The 17066-nt window shown below is 41.0% G+C and overlaps 1 protein-coding gene and 1 pseudogene across 3 annotated transcripts in view; one reads left to right on the top strand and one right to left on the bottom strand.

Annotated features, from left to right (window-relative positions):
• Positions 1-1116: 1116 nt before the first annotated feature.
• On the bottom strand, positions 1117-13948 carry LOC101708109 (CAP-Gly domain-containing linker protein 1 pseudogene; annotated as a pseudogene).
• Positions 12860-17066, top strand: part of Smim3 (small integral membrane protein 3) — a 26499-nt gene continuing 22292 nt past the window's right edge. The window contains exon 1 of one of the 3 annotated variants that reach the window (XM_021266233.2): positions 12860-13398. The gene's annotated coding sequence lies outside the window, so the exon portion shown is untranslated. Of the gene's footprint in view, positions 13399-13657; positions 13830-14083; positions 14873-17066 lie in introns of those variants that run through there. The other 2 variants (XM_004854435.4, XM_021266234.2) reach the window with 2 other exon arrangements.

The following is a 17066-nucleotide window of genomic DNA, read 5'->3' as shown; positions in this document are numbered from 1 at the left end:
CACAAAAACGGATTCCAATAATTATAACCACACTAATGAGACCATCACTCCACTTCAAAGCTATAAAATGGAATTTTCCATTTCCTTTTCTTTTTTTCTTGTTTGCTTAGCATGTCATTTTATCTCAAATTCCATATGTTTGGAGAATTATCTCATTTTTACCTTCCTGTCTTATTTCAAGTGGTTGTTAAGCTATAATAAAAATTTTTTAAATTAAAGTAGAAATTCCCGTATGTAGCTTTCAAGCTAAAAGGTTATTTCTCTTTGGAGTTATCAAGACAATAGAGCTTCTTCAAAAAAGTTAGAGGGCATTTTGTCCAAGGACCTGTACAGCAAAAAGAACCTAGCGATTTTTCTAGGATGAAAGGCAAAGAGAGGCAGACCAGTAAATTCACAGTCCTGCTGTTCAGTGTCTGACTTTTTGGTGGGGAATAAAGAAGCTGATAAGGGGCCCTGAGGAGGGAGCTGATGTTTGAACCTGGACACATTCATCAGTGGGACAAGATGGATCACCTGACACAGATTGCTTTTGGCTGAAAACTAGCAACCTCAGGGCTGGGAATGTAGTTCAGTGGCGCTGCACCTGCTTGACAAGTGCAAGGTCCTGAGTTCCATCCCCGGTATCGAAAGAAAAAAAAAAAAGGAAAAAGTCAAGGAAGACAAAATTTGGGGGAGGATATACAAATAAATTACTGCCACAGAGACAAGGTTAAAAAATTAAAATCAAGAATAAAAAGAAAACATTACTATTATCCATGAAAATAAAAAATTGGGGTTGGGGATTTAGCTCAGTGGCACCACGGCTGCTTCAAAAGCCCAAGGTCCTAAGTTCCACCCCGAGAACCAAAAATAAAACAAAACAAGAAAACTGTAGCAACCTTAAAAGCCTTGACCCTTAGCTTTAAAGGAATTTTTTTGAAAGCTCATCTATTAAATATTTATTTATTCTGACTTATTAGGGGAGACCAAAGGGCAATTTGTTGAAGACCAAAATATTTTCTTGGATTTGCTGATAGAGTAAAAAATACTATGAGTTCTCCTGAAGCCACACACACAATGCTGGTGTCAAACTTCGTAAGTGCTGGTACCTGTGGAAGCCCCACCCTGGGTGCTGCATCAGAAGGTCTCATTGTCATTGCTGTTGGTGGCCCAGTGCCCAAATGTCTCACAGATTTCACAGTACTGCCACTCCTCACTCCAGCTGCCGTGGTGCGTGGAACGGGGTGGGTCCTCGGAGATGTGTGCCTGCATGGGACAGTCCTCTGTGTCATGGAGGTCAAAGCAGTTACAGATGTCACAGAAGAGGCAGGGTTTCTTCTTGGACTGCTTCTCCTGGTCATCACTGTCGAAATTGTTCAGATCTTCCCCACTGCTGTTGAGGGCTGCTTCCGACATCATCTCCACCTTCATCTTGAGGTCCTGATTCTTACTCTGAAGGTCCACTATTACTGAATTTAGGAAATCAATCTGACTCTCCTGGGCTCTCTCATCCTCTTCTGCTTAACTATCAGTATTACCTGAAGAGCTGCTAAGCTGCCTTTTGTTTTCTTTGAGTTGAAGCTCCAAGTTCTTTACCTTGAGCTCAATCTTCACCTTATCAGACTTGAGAGTCTGAACAACTGAATGCAAGGACTTGGCAGAGGCATTTTCTCCCCTGAGCACTGTGACCTCATTTCTCCAGCTGTGCGTCCTTCTCTGTGAGTAAGGCACCAGTGACCCTGATGGATTTCTGCAAGGAAGCTTTCTCTTCATCATTCTCTTTTATGTACTCAGATTCTCTCTTTTTCAATTCTAACAACTGATTATTGAGTACAGATCTTTCTTCTTCCAGCTTTTGATGACTTGTGAGCTTTAAATGAATTTTGGCGATACAAGTGACTTCAGAGAATATCTAATTCAACATCCTTCTTTTTGTTTCTAGAGTCTACAGACCTACAAAAGGGAGGAGGCTCACTCAAAATGACATGGAAACTAGGGACAGAATCAGGACAAGAGGCCATGTTTTAGTACTGTTTGGTGCCATCAGATTGCCCCCCCCCCCCCAAGGAATCCCTCTGGAATATCACTCTGAGCACAGGCCTACAGTGTTGGGGAACTCAGGAGATGCCAGGAAACCCCATTCCGTCCATTTCTGGCATCTTTCTGATAAAATTGCTAAGGCAAGTTGAGATCTCTCCCTCTTTAACTGACAGTTTGACTCTGCTGGTTCCCTTGGCCCAGGGTGAACCTCAGGTTTGCTGAGAGTCTCCACAGCAGACAGAGTCTCTCTCCCCCTTCTCTAGGCCAAACATCCTGTTTTCTTTCAATTATTTTTTGTTCCTGTTTTAGAAGCACTTTATATTCTAGATGCGCTGTCACCTAGTTAAGGGTGTCTTCAGGCTGTGGTGGCCAGAAGTAGACACAAATGTGATGGTTAATTTTGTGTCAACTTGGCTAGGCCACAGTACCCATATATTTGGTTCAACATGTCTAGATGTTACTGGGAAGGTATTTGTTTTTCTGCTTTCTACTTTTTATTAGTATGTATGTGTAGTACACAATATTTACATTCCTTTTGGGAAGTTGGTACATGTACATAACACATCTTTATTTTTTAGGGGGGCTACCGGGGATCGTACTCTGGTCCTTGTGCTTGCGAGGCAGGCAGCAGAACCACTGGGCTAAATCCCTGGCCCTACATAACACATCTTAATTCCTTTTTCTCCCCTTTCCCTTCTCTTCCTCTTCTTTCCACCCATCTCTTGATCCACCCCCCCCTTTTATTCGTATATGTTTGCAATACATAATGTTTACATTCCTTGCTTGGAGTTGATAGATGTATGTAACACATCCTGATTTTTTTTATTCATCTCCTATCTCTCCCTCCCTCCCTCCCTCCATTTCTTGATACCCTTACCCTTTGAGAAAGATCTTTCTCGGGGCTGGGGATTTAGCTCAGTGGTTCTGCCGCCTGCCTTGCAAGTGCAAGGTCCTGAGTTCGATCCCCGGTACCAAAAAAAAAAAAGATCTTTCTCCCTACTTCCTATTATCCATCTTTTCTTATGCACTTCATTTTTACTCTGGGCTTCTTATATAAGAGAAACCATGTACTGTTTAAGCTTGTGTATCTGATTTATTTCACTCAACTTTAAGGTTTCAAGGTGCATCTGTTTCCTAGAAGTGACTCAAGTTTATTTTTCTTTATGGCAGTGTAGTACTCTATTGTGTAAAAATACCACATTTTCTTTATCCACCCGTTTGTTGATGGACACATAGACCACTTCCAAGTTTTATGAATTGTGCTGCTATAAACATGGGTATGCATGTATCACTGTAATATGATGTCTTTAAGGCTCTCAGGAAGATAACTACAAGTGGAATAACTGGGTCAAATGGAATTTCTAGTTTCAGATTTTTTTTTTCTGGTTCTAAGAATTGAACTCAGGGTCTTGTGCTTGCCAGGCAGGCACTGTGCCGCCGAGCTATATTCCTGGCCTCTAGTTTCAGTTTTTTGAGGAATCCTTACCCTGATTTCCATAGTGGTTATACTAGTTTACATTTCCACCAACAGTGTAGAAGGGTTCCTTTTCCCCCATAACCTCTCCAGCATTTGTTATTGTTCGATCTGTTGATGATGGCCGTTCTTTTTGGGGTAAGATGGAATCTCATTGTTTTAATTTACATTTCTCTAATGGCCATCAATGTTGAGCATTTCTTTATGTATTTATTAGCCATTTGTACTTCTTCTGTGAGGTACTTATTCATTTTGGTTGCCCATTTTTTAGAGTTCTTTTTTTTTTTTTTGGTACCAGGGATCGAACTCGGGACCTTGCGCCTGTGAGGCAGGCGGTGAACTACTGAGCTAAATCCCTGGCCCCTGGTTGCCCATTTTTTAAATTGAGTCTTTTATTTTAGGAGGTCTAATTTTTTGAGTTCTTTATATATTCTAGATATGAGTCCTCTGAGGAATTGCTGGCAAAATTTTTCCCATTCTGTAGGTTGTCTTTTACTTGTTGGCTGTTTCTTCTGCTGTGCAGAAGCTTTTTAATTGGATGTGATCCCAGTTGTTGTTTCTCAGAACTATTTCTTGTGCAACTGGGGTTCTTTTCAGAAAGTCCTTGCCTATGCCTATATCTTCAAGAGTTTTACCTATTTTATCTTCCAGCACATTAAGTGTTTCTGGTTTAAGATGTAGTTCTTTGATCCATTTTGGTTTTAGTTTAGAAAGATGAAAGATATGGGTCTACATTCAGTCTTCTGTATGTGGACAGTCAGTTTTCCCAAAACCATTATTAGAGTTGTTCAAATAGTTGAATGTACTTAGAGTTGTTTCTGCATTCTCCATTTTGTTCCACTGATCTTCATGTCTGTTTTTATGCCAGTACCACGGTGTTTGTACCACAGTAGCTTTGTAATTAAATTTCAGGTCCTGGATGGTGATGCCTCCTACTTTGCTCTTTTTACCCAGGATTACTTTTGCTATTCTGAATCTCTTCTGTTTCCATATGAATTTTAAGATTGTTTTCTCTACTTCTATGAAGAATTCTATTGAAATTTAGATTGAATTTTTGTTAAATCTGCATATCAATTTTGAAAGTATGTCCATTTTGACTATATTGGCTCTGCCTATCCAGGAACAGGGGATATCTTTCCATTTTCTGATGTTCTCGTCAATCTACTTTTTCAGAGTACAGTAGTTTTCATTGTAGAGGTCTTTCACTTTCTTAAGAAAATTCAAAAATATTTAATTTTTCTTGGTGCTATTGTGAATGGTATTTTTTTCCTAATGTTTTTTCTTAGTGGGTTCATTATTAGTGTAGAGCAATGTTACTGATTTTTGTGTGTCGGTTTTATATCCTGCTGTATTACTAAATTTCCTTATTAATTCTAAGAGTCTTTTGGTGGATTTTTTTGAATCTTCAATGTAGAGGATTGTGCCATCTGCAAATAATGATAATTTTACTTCTTCTTTTCCTTTATATCCCTTTTATTTCTCTTTCTTGCCTAATTGCTCTTGCTATTTTTTTTTTTTTTGAGACAGTCTGGGTTTGAACTCATTATGCAGCTCAGGGTGACCTTGAACTTGTGGTGATCCTCTTGCCTCAGCCTCCTGAGGGCTGGAATTACACCCATGAGAATCAGGCCTGGTTTCTTTAAGGTTTTTATTATGAAAGGATGTTGGTTAGTCTTTGCCTCTGCTTCCCTGTGCAGTGCTCCTCTGGGGGCAGAGTGCTGCTCCTCAGGAGCTGGTGGGGTTTCTCATGTTGAGATGGGATGTAATTCCTCAGTCACAGGTCTGTCCTCTCACATGGGGTGGGGATTGAGCCCAGGGGCTTTGCAGTGAAGTGTATTCCCAGCTCCTTTTTTTTGAGACAGGGTTTTGCTAAGTTGCCCGGGTTAGGCTTGAACTTGAGATCCTCCTGCTTTATTTTCTCAGAGTGCTGGAATTTTAGTCACGTGCTATCATGGTTGGCTCCATTCCAGTTTTCTTATGGTTGCTGTTTGCAACTATGATCATATATTTTTTCCATTCTTTTATTTTCAACTTATCTGTACCTTTGAATTTAAGGTATGCCTATTGGTAGCATGTAGCTGTTGAATTTTGATTTTAAATAATTCCACCTGACAATAATTCAACCTTTTGATTAGACTGTTAATCCATTTACACTTAATATGATTATTGGTATAGATTTGCATCTCTTATTTCACTTTTAGTTTTTTTTATAGATTCCATGTATTTTTTGTTCTTTTATCCCTCTTTGGTACTCTTCCATATGGTATGAATATTGGTGTAACAAATTATATTTTTAATTAAGCTCTTTACTCATTTATTTCAATACCAGAAAACCAAAGTGAAGCAATTAATTTTCATCAGATTTTATATGTATTACCCAAAAGTGACTAACTTCCTCTGTTCTTAAAGTTCCACCATTTGCTAACATTGCTGGTGTGCCAACAAGGGAATTCCTTTTATGTCTTATTTGCATAATGCTGAGACCTTGTAAGCCAAGAACACATTACAGATTGATTTCTCCAGAGGGCTTTGTAACCTTGCTTCCTGTATTAGTTAACTTTTTATTGCTTTGACAAGGGCCCGACATAAACAACTTAAGGGAGAAAAGGCCTATTTTGGCTCATGGTTCATAGGTTTCAATTCATGGTCAGCTGGCTCCATTGCCCTTAGGCCTGTGGCAAGGCAGAAACATCTTGATAGAATGGCTTGACAGAAGAAAGCTGTTCACCTCATGGTGGCTGGGCAGCAAAGAGATGGAAGGAACCGAGAGAAAGAGGGTGAGGCCCAGAGGTATCCTTCAAAGGCTTACTTCCTCTTCAATGACTTACTTCCTCCAACTGAGCCCAACCTTCTAATAGCCCATACAGTTATGAACTCATCAATCATTGATGAGGTAAGCACTCTCAAATTCAACCCCTTTCTAAGAGTTTCTTAATCCAAAGAAGCTGACTATCAATATTAACCTTCACACTTCCTTCCATATGAAGTATAACTTTTGTTCCTTAATGGCTACATTATAGGTGATTAAATGAAATTTATATTTAAGTATAAAATTCTTTAAAGGCTTTGATTATATAATAGATTTTTATTTTTATTTTTTTGGTACTGGGGGATTGAACTCAGGACCTTGTGCTTGCAAGGCAGGCGGCGGAACCACTGAGCTAAATCCCCGGCCCTTATATAATAGATTTGTATAATGCATCGTAGTAAAGAGAAGAGCTGACTCTTTGAATCTATTCATATAGTGAAATAACCAGGGACTCAGTAAAAAATATTTATTCCTGAATTCTGAGGAGTCAATGGGAACAAGACATTAAAAAATATTTCACTTCAGCTTACATAAGCATAGATTGCTAAATTGAGGATTATCAATGGATGAAGAAAACAAATAATTAAAAATGAAAGGACTTCCTCATGCACAGAAAACAACATTAAAAACAATATAACAGTATAGCAAAACAAATAAGCATTATTATATTTCCCTTATTAGCCTATTAGGCTTATGTTATTTGTTCTTGACTCATAAATCAGCAGTGAACTTCCGCGGTCAGTTCCTTCTGGACTAAGAAGTGTCCTAGCATCCTGATATAACCCTCTGCTCTAGTTTATAGATGGCTATTTATGGTCAGCTAAGGCTGAGAAGCCTGGCTCCACAAGTCTATTCCAGTTATGGGTACCTGGTGCAATCTTTTCTACCAAGGTACTAGGACTGCTTTTCTTCCTTGAAGAATATAGCTTATACAGTACCAGACCTCATCAGGTAAGCACAGAAGAAAAGCAAAAACTACCAGCTGTGGATTAAACTGAAGGTTCTATTAGTTTATCATAGTAGTTTATATATCAGAATAGAGTAGAATGAATTCCTCTGTTGCGTTATAGATTTTGTCAGTGTCTCTTTAAGGGTTAAGAATGTACTGTGAATATGGGGACAATGACAAATCTACAATATAAAGTAACATAGGGCAAATGTTGGAGAAGATGTGAGGAAAAAGGAACCCTGATACATTATTGGTGGGAATGTAAATTAGTACATCTACTGTGAAAAATAATATGGAGCTTCCTTAAAAAAAACTAAATTTGGGGTTGGGGGTTTAGCTCAGTGGTTCCGATGGCTGCCTCGCAAGCGCAAGGTCCCGAGTTCAATCCCGGGTACCAAAAAAACACAAAAAACCCAAAAACCAAAAAACTAAATTTAGAACTACTATATGATCCAGCTATATCACTTCTGGGTATATAACCTAAGGAAATGAAGTCAGCATGCAAAAGAAATACCTGTATACTATTTTTGTGGCATTAGTCACAATAGCTAAATTATGGAATCAACCTATGTGCCCATCAACAGATGAATGGTTAAAGAAAATGTGGTATATATATATATATATATATATATATATACAACGGAGTATTATTCAGCCAGAAAGAAGAATGAAATAATATCATTTGCAGGAAAATAGACGGAAGTGGAGATCATCGTGTTAAGAGAAATAAGTTTGACACAGAAAGAGAAGTATTATATACTTTCTTCATAATTGGGCCTGAAAGTAGAAGAGAGACTGCTAGGGAAGGGAGAGTGAAAGGAACCAGAGGAAGCGGAAGTTATTAGGGAGAGTGAATATGATCAAAGCACATATGTATGCATATATAGAAATGTCATAGTCAGATCCATTAATTTGTGTTTTTAAAAAAATTCTTTTATTGGCACATTTTAGGTATACAATATGTTTACATTTATCATTGGGTGTTTGTACCTGTACATGATGTATCTTGATTCTCATTTTTCCCCCATTACCTGTGCGCCCTTCACCCCCTCCACCCTTTCCTATTTACATAGACTCCCTTTCCATGTTTTATTCTTTTCTCATAATTTTTCCTTTCCCTTCTTTCCTTTCCCCTTCCCCTCCCACCACCCCTACACTTTTGGACCTTTTCTTCCTATTTCAAATTATCAATTATTCATTTTAATCATTTTAATCCTTATTTACACTTTCAGTTTCTCACACTAGAGAAACTATTCGGTATTTACACATGTGTGTCCTATTTATTTCACTTAAGAGGATGGCCTCAATATGCATCCATTTAGCTATAAATGTCTCTAGCTTCTCATTCTTTATGGCTGAGTAGTGCTCCATTTTATAAAAAACCCATATTTTCTTTATCCAGTTTCCAGTTGATGGGCACTTGGGCTGTTTCCAAGTTTTAGCTATTACAAACTGTGCCGCTATAAACATGGGTGCACATATATCACTGTGGTATGATTCTTTTAATTCTTTGGGGAAGATACCCAGGAGGAGAATAGCTGGGTCAAATAGGAACTCAAGCCCTAGTTCTTTGAGGTATCTCCATACTGATTTCCACAGTGGTTGCACTCCCACCAACAATGGAGAAGTGTTCCTTTCTTCCCACACCCCCGCCAGCATTTGTTATTGGTTGATTTCTTGATAGCAGCCATTCTTTCTGGGGTGAGGTGGAATCTCAGTGTTGTTTTCATCTGCATCTCTCGAATGACTATTAATGTTGAACATTTTTTCATATATTTATTTGCTGCTTTTACTTCTTTGTTTGAGAAATGTCTGTTCATTTCAGATGCCCATTTTTGAATTGGGTCTTTGAATTTGGGGGGGGTCTGATTTTTTTCAATTTTTTTTGGGGGGGTACTGGGGATCGAACTCAGGTCCTTATTCTAGATAGTAGATCTTTGTCTGAGTTACAGCTGCTAAAATTTTTTTCCTTCATTGTAGGTTGTCTCTTAGCTCTGTTGGTGGTTTCTCTTGCAGTGCAGAAGCTTTTTAATAAGATGAGATCCCAGTTGTTGATTCTTTGTGCTAGTTCCTGTGCTACTGATGTTTTGTTCATAAAGTCTTTTCCTATGCCAATGTCTTCAAGAGTTCTACCTAACTTATCTTCCAGTAAGTTTAGTGTTTCTGTCTTGATATTTAGATCTTTAATCCACTTTGTAGATCCATTAATTTTTACAATTAAGAAGCATATATATGTGTGTGTATGCATATATATATATTTTTTTCTTTTTTTTTTTCTGGTACCAGGGATCAAACTCCCGACTTTGCACTTATAAAGCAGGCACAGCACCACTGAGCTAAATCTCAGTCCCTATGCATTTATATTTGTAATAAAAGTAACATAGGAAAGATAACCTTTACTTTGTTCTTGTACAGCCTGTATTATTTTGTAAGCTAAGTATATATTGCAATTCTTATTATTCCAGTTAAGAAATATGGAGCACATCAAAATACTTAATTGATACTAGCATCCCTCTTGTTTGTGAATAACACATTATTTGTTATGTGTTATAAGGTACAGACTAAAATATTAAGCCTTAGCCATCTACAAATCACCAAAGATGATTTGGTATGTAAAAAACACATTCAAAATTACAGTTTTCTAAATTCTGGAATTGATCCTGGTAAGGTAACATTAAAAATAATTTTCAGAAAAGAATTATCACCAGCACAAGACAGATGCCTGGAAATAATGAATGGTTATAGTCTGGCTGTTATTAAAACAGAGTAATGACATGCTATTACCAGGTAAACACAACTGAAGATAATATTAGAAGGAACTTCAGGTATTTCAAAATGAAGTATTTTGGCTGTTGTTTTGTTTTTTTAAGTAATCAAGGACATGACAAAGTCAGTACAAAGCACAAAAATTATTCTGGTTAAATATATTCTATTTGGGGAGATGACACAGAAGTTGAAAATAACTTACTATTTCTTGTGAAAAGCAAAGTGAAATATTCTGCAACTAGTTTGTCATTTTAATGTAGAGAAAAAGAAAACCAAACTATTCTCTTACATTAATGTAACAGTTGACAGTAAAGAATTCCCAATCCTTTAAAAAGATGTCATGAGTAAACCCATCAAAACAAAGCCAATTTAAAGCTGGGAGGGCGTGGTGGCGCACACCTGTAATCCCAGCACTCGTGAGGCTGAGGCAGGAGGATCGTTTGTAAGTTCGAGGCCATTGTGGGCTACATAGTGAGTTCAGGGCCAGCCTGAACTACAAAGGGAGACCCTGACTCAAAAAATTCCCCCCCAAAACAAAAACAAAACAAAGCCAATTTAGTAAAATTTTTAACACATTTCAGTTTTTTGCAAACTTATTATTGGCAGGCATAATAAAGCAAAGAGTACAAAGTTTTCTTTGCCTTAAGCTTCTACAACATGATCATTAAAAATTTGTTTTTTACTAATCTTTTAAATTCTGGCACATTTATTTCTAGACAAACTTATTTTTTTCTTTGATATATCAAATCATACTTGTAATCATACATACTCATTTATGTTTCTTTGCTATTTCAATCTTAGTGTAGTCTCAAAGATCCATGTAAATTACAACTTTAACCAATGTACTTACCTCCTATTTCCTCACAGAGATAATTCTAGGCAAGTAGCTGGTGGTTTGAATAAGAAAACATTTAGTTGATCAGAAAATGTCAAAAGCAATCACTCTAAAACTTTCTATGGCCACACATCCCTTTGACATTTCTTAAGGTGGCAAAATGGAGCAGACATGAATATAACCCAAAGGTTTGTCCACTTTAAAACATATAAAATTAAGAGGCAAAAGTATGTGTGTATGCATACTATGTTTGGTGCACAATGTTTTTGTATTCTAGCTTTTTTAGAAAAAACAAGATGATATCAGCTTACGAAACCATGAAAAACATAAGATAATGGGATAGAGTGATGGAAAGTGTTTTATCATGGAGAGTGCAGTTAATCTAAATTCCCTAGATGTAAGCACAATAAATAAAGTAATTATCTCTTTGTGCCTAGAATGTGAAGGAGATACTCATTGGTTAATTTTTTTCTTTTTAGTACCAAGGATTGAACTCAGGACCTTGCCCTTGTGAGGCAGGCAGCGGCACCACTACACTAAATCCCTGGCCCTCAATGGATAAATGTGAATGAAGAAAATACATGAATAAAATATTTATTCATAATTGTATCAGACAGGAGGCTAATTTTTTTTCTTAAATTCTTTTATTGGTACATTTTAGGTATACAATACATTTACATTTCTCATTGGGTGTTTGTACCTGTACATGATGCATCTTGGTTCTTTATTTTTTCCCCATTACCTGTGCGCCCTTCACCCCCTCCACCCTTCCCTATTTACATAGATTCCTTTTCCATTTTTTTTTCTTTTCTCATAATTTTTCCTTTCCCTTCTTTCCTTTTCCCTTCCCCTCCCACCTCCCCTAGCCCTTTGGGCCTTTTCTTCCTATTTCAAATTATCAATTATTCCTTTTAATCATTTTAATCCTTATTTACACTTTCAGTTTCTCACACTAGAGAAACTATTCGGTATTTACACATGTGTGTCCTATTTATTTCACTTAAGAGGATGGCCTCAATATGCATCCATTTAGCTATAAATGTCTCTAGTTTCTCATTCTTTATGGCTGAGTAGTACTCCATTTTATAAAAAACTCACATTTTCTTTATCCAGTTTCCAGTTGATGGGCACTTGGGCTGTTTCCAAGTTTTAGCAATTACAAACTGTGCTGCTATAAACATGGGTACACATATATCATTGTGGTATGATTCTTTTAATTCTTTGGGGAAGATACCCAGGAGGGGAATAGTTGGGTCAAATGAGACTTCCAGTCCTAGTTCTTTGAAATATCCAGGAGGGCTAATTCTCACGTTACTATTTTACAAGTGAGGAAACTGTGATGTTAATGTCACATTATTCCCTTCAACTTAATAAATATACTTGCATAAATGAAAAGTGAGAAAAGTATTGTGTAGATATGATTCAAAATCAATCCAGTTGAGGCAGCAGACAATGCTCTATACTTCCCTTTAGGGCATTCAAACTTTCTTTTTGGCTTGCTTTTTGGGTTTCAGGGCAAAATCAGTATTAAAGAGACACTGATACTCTGCCAAATGGTAAAGGTAGACTAAGCATCACAGATACTGGCTCAGGCCTCTCATATTGTCTCAGAGGGAAGCCAACATTGATACAGGACACATTCACTTACCAGTTGTCCACCCAAAGGATCCCCTGATCCCTTCCCCTAACCAGGGAGCTATTTGTATTAAATGAAGATTGTTCTCCTTTAACTTGCTCTATCCTGCTAAATGAAAGCTTTACACTACAGTACCCAGAATCGCGTCGTACTTATTTTTTTAGGCCCTACATTTTCTCTTTGGAGTGAAAACATGCAGTTAAGTAATAACCCCTAGAATTTTTGTCAGATCGTGTCTCATATCAATTCCCTTCATCCCCACTGCCTTCCCTGAAAAAACTGGCATCTGGTGATGATGATTTGATGCCATTTTTGCTGACCTCATCCCTGAGCCAGAGAAAACCGTGTAGTTTAGTTCAGGGCTTACTATATCCACTGGAGGAAGGAAAAACTGAAACAAACCGGGCTTCAGAACTTTTTAAGGTCCTGCTGGTAGTGAAGGCCTGTGCCCCTCATTTTCAGAAGAGTAAGACTGGAGAAAAACCTATCGCTGAGCTAAAAAGAGTGGGTGCCAAGACAAGATGGGAATGCTTCCTCCTTCTGTGGATCGGTTAGGAAACTGGGAGTGGACGCTGTCCTGCGTGGAACCTGGGCCACGAACAAAGAGGGGTTGGGAAGGCTCTCAGATATCGAATCCTAATGGGCTTTTGATCTCTGTTACAGCAAAATAAACAGGCTTATAGGCAGACAGCGACCAGTTTCACACTGGTCCTCCTGGCCCTCTGAGTCAGTCCTCCAGGAGGGCTGGGGGAAGGCATTATTATCCTCGCTTTATGGAGGGAATGAACAGAGAGGCAGAGCGTCTTAAGGATTCTATACTCGGCCCACTCCAAAGCAGGAAGTCTGAGTCTTCTATCAAAGCTCACTGGCTAGACATTCTCCTGTCCAAACTAAACTGGAAAGGATCCTGGTAGGCCAACCCTCTAGATTTACAATCCAGAGAGCAGAGACCCCCTAGGCACGAAGTTATTTCTTTAAGGCCACAGGGGGGAGTGCGCGCCCGGGTGGAAGGGAACCTGAGACTCCGGGTCTCTTTCTCCTGAAAGTTCCTTTCTCCGCAGCAGTCGGCGAGAGAGGCCAGGGAGAGGGTCTGCGCGGCGGCCGGGAGGAGTCCCTAGCGGCCGCGCAGCCCCAGGCCCCGGAGCCCGAGCGGGGTGCCGAGCCCGGGTTCCAGCCGCTCCCGCGTGCCCGGAGGAGCCGGGCACGTTCCCGGCGCGGTGGGGCTGCTTCCGGCGGCCGGATCCCCTGCGAGCCCGCAGACCTGGGGAAGCGCCGCCGGGTGGTGTCTGCGCCGGATCTTCGGCGGACCTGCTGCTCCCAGGGCGGCACCGCGGAGCCGGAGTGAGTGAGGCCACCGGTGCGGTCGTGGGGCTCTGGCTGAGGGGAGTCTCGCGACTCGCGACCCAGCACTGCGCCGTCCCTGCTTCGGGGCGCTCCCAGCGCGCCCTCGCCTCCCTCATTTTCCCCTTTCCACTTTTGCTTTTCTTTCTCCAGACCCTCTTCCCTTTCCTTTGGCTCTCAGCGCCCAAGTTCCAGCCACACAACCTTGGGCCTCTCGGAAGGCCGGCGCTTGGTGGGTGCGCCCCAGCTCCGCTGTCCGCCGGGCTTCACCCGGTGTTCCCTCTCCCTCCTTTCCTCGGGCTGGCGGTGCTTCTGGGCTCCGGGCCCGGGGTCAGGGCGCTGTGCTGGGTTTGAGTCTTGGCGGCCCCAGAACTGCGGGATACCTTTCCTCAGAGCCCTGCGTAGAAGGTGCGGGGAATTTGGAGTCAAGTCTGTTGGATTCTAGTCTTGGTTTTGTCCCAGCTGCTTCACCGTCGTCTTTTTGAGCCTTGTTGTCTCCATCTGTGAAGCGGGAAAACATCCTTTGCGGACAGAACGCGAAGAGAAAGGATGTGTGAAAACTGGAGAGGGACTTTTTCCCGAGGCCCGCCCACCCCTCCGGGCATCGGCTCCTTTAGTTAAGACGTATCTAATTGCCGGTTCTTTTGCGTCCCAGTTTCTGGAGTGTAGGGATTGCCTGTCGACTGTATTCTTATCTCTGAGGCAACTTCAGCACTTGGCACACGAGGCTTGGCAAATAGAAAGTGCTCAGTAAGTGCTGAGTGAAAGGATGGAAGGGGGGAACCATAAAAACCTGTGAAATTGTCAGGAGTTGTTATTCTGATTGAGTGACCAGGCTGGACTCCTGTTCATACGGCTCAGTGATTTCTTCCTGACTAGCACGAAGCCTGCTGGCATCCAGGGCTAATGGTTCTAGAGTGTAGAGCGTGAATGCCAGACTCCTCAAAGGGCCAGGCTGCCGCCCGGGAAGCTGCTCAGTCATTCCTCGACCATCTGCTGTGCTGTGTGGTGCCACTGCAGTGGGGAAATAGTCCCGAGGGATTGTGAGTACCTGACTGGGGCTAGGGTGGGAGGGGGGTGGGAAGAACAGTTCCCTGGGGGTCTCAGGAGGTCCTGAGTTATAGTGACTGAAGCATTTCCCCTATTTGGGTCTCATCTTCCGGTGTGTGAAGTGAGGAAGTAGAGTGGGTGTTTGTGTGTGGGTGGCATGATATTGGTGTTTCAGTCATTCACCAACTGTCTGAACACGCAGAGACAGCCCAGCTGAGCTTGAGGACAGCGTGTATCTCTACATTCAGAACGCAAAAGGCCAGAAGTGTTTCTCCCAGCAGAGCCTCCTGTTTCCGGCCACCGTGGGGGTGTAAATTACGATGGGGTGACTAGGCACTGACCTCTTGGAGCTGTGGGGTTCATTGCATGAAAGGTCTGGGAATTCCCCTTCTTTGATGGAGTCGGAGAACCACAGAGCTGTGGTGAGGTGTCAGAGACACGTAACAAGAACGAGACTCTGGGGACTGTGGTTGGGTCAGATACTGGGCCCCAGGGTGACAGACAAAGAGATGAAGGGGCAGTCACAACCTCAGATGCTTTCCTACCTGTATTCTGATCCTCCCTATAAATGTGTTTCTGCCTCTTCTCTATGGATTAAAATGTACAGATGAAGGAAGTATCTCCAAGGAAAGGGGATTTTTATTTTGGTTGATATTACATTGTCACTATTGGCAGTGCAAAGATAGATCCAGGCATTCCCATCCATAGTTTATAGGAATGTTGACATCACCACACCCTGCAGCCCTCTACCCAGACTGGCCAGGTACGCTGAATAACGGAATAATGATCCTACTGGACACAATTCAGTGTGCACTGTGGGCCATTTTGCATGTATTCATTAATTTAGTCTGTAATATGGTCTTGTTAGAGAGGGACCATCATTCTCTCCATTTAATACAGTATATGAGAAAACAGCTCCAGAGAGAGAAAGTGACACACCCCTAATCACAGGAAGTGGCAAAGTGAGGTGTAGGTGTAGTCACCCAGGTAGGCTGACTGCAGTGTCTATTCTGGTGGTGAATATCATTGGACTTTGGGGGAACCAGGTTTCAGATCTTGCTTCTGTAACTGACTGGCAGGATGATGTGGGGGAAGTCAGGTGAGACGTTGAAAGCCAGTATGCTAGTGGATTACTAGGGACTCAAGTCTCCTTTTAGCTCAGTAGGGAGACAGAAGGTGAATCTCAAGAGAGAATAGAGTGGTAGAGGTTAAGCACTGGGTATACAGAAAGGTGGTCAGGTCATAATTAAGAGTTACCTAGCATATTAAACAACAGCAGGCCCGATTCAAACTGTGTACTTTAAATTGCTTTGTTGTATACAGAAGCTGGGTGTGGTGGCTCATGCTTGCAATCCCAGCTGCTCAGGAGGCTGAGGCCAGGAATGTCACAACTTCAGGCCAGCCTGCATAACTTAGTGAGAGCCTGTCTCAAAATGTTAAAAAGGTTCAAGGATGTGATCAGTGGTGGAGCACTTCTCAACCTGTAAGGCCCTGGGTTCAATTCTCAGTATCAAAAAAAATTTGCTTGACTGTGTATACCTGTAGCTTTCTTATTTTGGGGCTCTGATTCGATGATTGGATGTGTGACTTGCTGATGACTCACTACATAGGTTCAGGGAGAATGAAATAGAGGAGGGAGAAGGAGAGACAGAGAAAACTACCCTGGTTTTCCCAAATTTTGCAATTAATGATGACAAGTATCTGGCACACATGTCACTAGTCCTGGTCCTTGCCCCAGACTGACATCTGACATTCACAAGGCTGGGGAATCCTTAACTCAGTGCTCTGAGCAGCCAGTACTGATTGGTCCTGGAGCTTTCTTCTCTATCTCCCAGACCTCCTACTTCATTCCTCTGGGGTATAGTCAAGGAAGTAACAAGTGGTTTCTGCTTAGTGCCCTTAGGTGGTATCTTAGACAATACCTCAGAGGCTTTTTGAAGATTATTTTTTTCTTTTACTCTTTTCTGTTCTTTCTTTAATGGCCTTCAGCTCATGTCCATCCTGGAACTGGGAACGGGGCCAGGAGGGAGGTGCATGTCAGGAGTGGTCAGTCTTCCAAAGGGAGCCAGACTCTTAGAAATCAACTTGTCCATTCCTTTCAAATGACTTGACTACAAAACTGAGGTTCAGTCAGAAAGAATGATTTGCCCAGGATCGCACTGTATGTTTGTTTTCTAATGGAGCTGT

This window comes from Heterocephalus glaber, unplaced genomic scaffold (genome assembly GCF_053883595.1).
Source record: "Heterocephalus glaber isolate CG9 unplaced genomic scaffold, H.glaber_assembly_v1.0 deba00001463, whole genome shotgun sequence".
NCBI lineage: Eukaryota > Metazoa > Chordata > Mammalia > Rodentia > Bathyergidae > Heterocephalus > Heterocephalus glaber.
Note: the sequence above shows the minus strand (reverse complement) of the source record. Positions and strands in the feature narration are given on the sequence as shown.